The sequence below is a fragment of the Temnothorax nylanderi genome, unplaced genomic scaffold, assembly GCF_030848795.1.
Source record: "Temnothorax nylanderi isolate EJ_2023f unplaced genomic scaffold, tnyl_v1.0 TNYL_tig0087_pilon, whole genome shotgun sequence".
NCBI lineage: Eukaryota > Metazoa > Arthropoda > Insecta > Hymenoptera > Formicidae > Temnothorax > Temnothorax nylanderi.
Window position 1 is genome coordinate 22,972 of NW_027249149.1, and position 4,472 is coordinate 27,443.

Genomic DNA, 4,472 nt, shown 5'->3' on the forward strand with positions numbered 1-4,472 from the left:
AGGTGAGGTATCGGCGATACTTAACGCGCATAATTCGCGACGATAACGAAGTTTAATTGGACTGCGCTTAATATCTGTCTGGCAGTTGAGCGCTCACTCAAGAGCGTTCGTTTTAAGAGGAACTTCTCCTGTCGGGCAAAGTATATCTCGCATGTGCTCGACGATCAAACTGATGTCTCAAGATCTTGTTGCACGTTAGTAACGAACGGTACCGGGCCAGACAAAGTTCTCTCTCGCAATTTACCGTCAAATTAGACGATGAGTTATTAAGTGCTCGCTCGCTAGCTCGCTCGCGCACTTACGCGGAACGCCGATACTACTCGCGTGTTTCCAAAGTCGTTCGTTTTGTCATTAATTAACAAACGCGCGTGTCCCACATCGTCGTTGTTTAAACAGGAAACATATTAGGAGAATTAAGTTTAATCTTCAGATTGGAAGAGATTTTATTAGTGTAATTAGAAAACATTGAAATGGCTGTGAAGATAGTCATCTATATTGAGATGTTACTGATCATATAATAACTAATTTTATCAATTTTAAAATTAAATTGTAACGTGTAAGTAACGTGTGCCGGTACAAAATTGAAACAACGCTGATGTAAAAAAAAAAACGAAAATATATGGTTAAAACGCAGAGAGGAAGAAAGCGATTGTTAGAAATTTTACTGTCACGCTGTCACGAGAATTGTAATTAGGTGAGGACACGACTTTTCGTGATGGCCACGATTTCTCGCACGTAGCAAGTCCTGCGAGAAGGAACTTCTTCGCATACCTGCATGCTGAATCGTTCGGGCGTTCAGGCATTCCTGAAGTCTGGCTTGGTCGATAATTATGAGATATTAGTCAGTAATTTATAGCCGTCTCAGGGACCTTCTCTCGAAGGTACAGGCTCTCGCCTCGCGATCTTCCTCCTCTCTGCGAGCCCCGATTGAAGAATGGCGGCCGTGGCGAATGGCTCTTCGTAGCGATGACGATGGCGACGATGGTGGCCTTTGATTCGAGCACCTTTAGGGTCGAATTCATTCTCCCCTTCGATTTCGTCCGTTTCCTTCTCCGTCACTAGGTCCGTTGAACGTTCTTTATCCGGAAATGCCCTGATCAAGCAAGATGGTGATCATTACTCGTAGACGTGATTGCTTAAGTGACTTATTAGAAATGTCGCCCTAAGTTTTTCAACGTGTAGATTTTTAGAATTTACTTAAGCATTAGTATTTCCCAAGTTAGAAGTTACTAAAGAGAAATGTCACGATTTTAAGCATTAAAGATGCAAGCAGATAATGCACAATTCTATCTTTTGACTAATTTAATATAGACTTCAAATTATCAAATTTCCTGGAAAGGTTGATTTTATGTTAATGAAGAATTTGCAGACGAAATGAATGATTTGGGAACTTTTCGAAAACCTCGTTGCATATGTATACAACGTTATTTTTGCAAAACGACTGCAAATAACCGCTTTAAAAGCGGAAAACTTGATGATGCATTCTATATTCTCCGGTAAGATGGGCAATTCAAAAGTAACAGGCGTAAAACATGAATGATCGATAGACAATCCGAAGATTACGCCGGAAGTTTCAATAAAAGACTCGCGCCATCTTCGTCTCCCTCTGCATGCGCTACCGCAGCTCATGTAGACGCCATCCATCATCCTCGTGTTTCATTACACATCTACGCGCCTTACAGCGGAGTTACATTAGCTCCCACTAAGTATTTTATAAGGGATAGGAGGACGCGGCGCGAAAGCGTATAACATGATTTTTAAAGTCGTTTGCCGCAAGAGCGGACGTACTTACCGTGTAAATCGAATCGATCAAAACTGTACTTATATATTACATCGAAGAGTAATTCGATTAGAATTACTCAATTATTTTCCCGGCATTGCGGATTTTCGCCAAAGTGACAGCGACTGTAATAATAAGCATACAGTAATAATATATTAAGTGTCAGTAACAATAATATACATATTAATGTCTCGGTAGAAATTAGTTTTCCAATATTTGCACACCGAGAGAATATTGAAATTTGTCACATCATAAGAATTTGTCACATTTAACTTTATCTAATTTTGTCCTTTTCTGTTTCAGGTAAGTACCACGAAAGCTTTCAATGAAGATAAATCGTCGTGGCGGTAAGCATTACATTTAAAACGTGATGATATTCACAGAGAATACGTTTTGCGAAATGCGAATCGAAGTATAAATAGAACGTTATTTGCCGCATTTGTTCCCATTACATAACAGTTGTCATCTGCTTATCGTGGCAGATATTCCACGGATTGCACACCGATAAGAATTTCCGCGATAAGTGACAGTCGCAGCTGCACTTGGCGATAAATGCGAGTGCGAATGTATTGCGCAAATAGGCGGTCTCTGTTGCTACATTGGTCTCCTTGACGCACCCTATTTTCTAGGCTCGCATTTACCTGCCACATTTAGCGCTAACTCTAAAGAGAGGCTTATAAAAAAAAAGAACATGCTTTAAGTTCCCCCTGAATATTTCGGTATGTGCCGAGTGATCTCGGATAATAAAAGAATTTTATATTACACGCTACGTTACACAATTTTCCTACAGCGGTAAACCGATAATCTCACGATCTTCCGAGCTGCATCTTTCTCGTTCCTCGAGCACTTTAAGTTTCGCAAAGTGGTTAGCATTTTTTTTCTCGTTCAGAACATTTATTCACATCGAGAACACGAGATACAGATAATCGAGCCGCGTTATAATGCGAAATTTGTTCAATGTTCACACGTACATAAAATAATTTGTTTCACTTTATTTGAAATTCAAATTTTTTTGAAATGTAAATAATTACACGAGAAAAACATGGTTACAAGTTAGAATTAAACTAGTCTCTCGGATATAAAAATATTCAAATTAAACATTACGTTTATACTTGTGTGTGCAAGCACGCAAATGAAATATTTACCCGAGAGAGTTGGGCGAATTTCACAGTGCGTTTGCGAGGCATTAAAAGAGGTATCGAGACCAGCGTTGTTCCCTTCGACTCATCGCCTTTTACGTGCGGTAAATCTGATAACCGGCGAACGAGGATCGTATTCGTCGTCAATGTTTATCGAGACTGGCGAAGAGTTGTTTAAACTACGCGAGCCGATGTCCGATAGCTGAGAAGCAGGCAGGGGTTCTCTCGGACGGACACGGGATACCCTCCGAGAAAACACCGTCGCGTCGAAATGTTTGCGAGAAACTCGATGCGAGTTTGTCGAGCGATCCTTGCATGGGTGTAGCTTTTAAATGACGTTCCACTCCTTTCTGCAATTTAAACTTATGTAAATAGATACGGGGAGAATCGTTTAGTTCCTCAGTATGCATTAATCTTATCATTATTGCTCAACTGATTTCCCTTTCCATGTGCGATAAGTGAAGATGTGGAAATTTCATCGAATCCTTCCATAAATCTCAATAAAACAGAGTTATTAAATGACTACATCGATGAACACGTTTGAAATAGATTTAATTATATAAATCAGATTTTTCATATACATGATTTTATATTTTAACAAACATTGGCATATTATATATTTTTTTCATCGCATGTTATATATTTTGCTATATAATATATTTTATTATGTATAATAACTTATAACTTTCGTATATAACTTTGTAGCTATTACTGGTATTTATTTGCACTTTGATATCTCTATCTTGATGCTTGAGCAATCATATCGCCGAGAAAGTATACTGTACTGCTACTGGAACTCGACATATTTACGCATATAACTTCTCTTTTAAATCATTATAATTGCGTAAGTTAATTTTTATCTTTCATATCTATCTACATACCTATCTTACATATGTATCTGCGATCTTGACGCATTACGTGAAACAGTTTAGATTTTTAATACGTACCTACTCTTAGATAAATGCGAACGGAGAGAAGCAGACAGCTATTTTAATTAGCCGTTTGTTAATTTGAGTGCTGTCAAGTGCAAGATTGTTATATTCGCATACGTATCTGACGATCAGAATCTGTGTGAACGGTATTTCCAATTATAATCGCCGTCGCACACATTTTTCTCGCAATAATCTCGCAATAACACGTGCCTCTATTTCCATATCTAGGTACATGTAAAAATTAAGATTTTTCACACTGACACCGGCATCGTCGTTCACGTGTAAATTAAAGAACTCGTGCGCGATAACGAGCCGGCTGCAGGTTATACTTTACGGGGCGTATAATCGCAACGTACGCGATCGCCGTAACGCTGCGTAATTCGTTTTGATTAGCCCGTGGAAGACAGGCCGATACACTCGAGCGATAATTAGAGGGGGTGCCCGACGACGGTGTTTCGCGGGGTGACAAAATGCGTCTCGTTTCGCGACGGTGACGACGCGTCGTATCATGCGAATTTGCCTGGTGCGTGTGACGCGCGTGAACCTAATTAAAACGGGTCGAATTCCATGTGTAATTAGGGATTAATCCGACACCGAGCCGGGGTGAAGATAGGAGACGCG

The 4,472-nt window shown here is 39.7% G+C and overlaps 1 long non-coding RNA gene across 1 annotated transcript; it reads right to left on the minus strand.

Annotated features, from left to right (window-relative positions):
- Nucleotides 1-260: 260 nt before the first annotated feature.
- On the minus strand, nucleotides 261-3,312 carry LOC139774793 (uncharacterized). The gene is made up of 3 exons (XR_011718673.1): nucleotides 2,926-3,312; nucleotides 1,793-1,905; nucleotides 261-1,093 (listed from the first exon to the last, which is right to left on the minus strand). It is a non-coding gene; the product is annotated as an uncharacterized lncRNA (long non-coding RNA).
- Nucleotides 3,313-4,472: the final 1,160 nt, after the last annotated feature.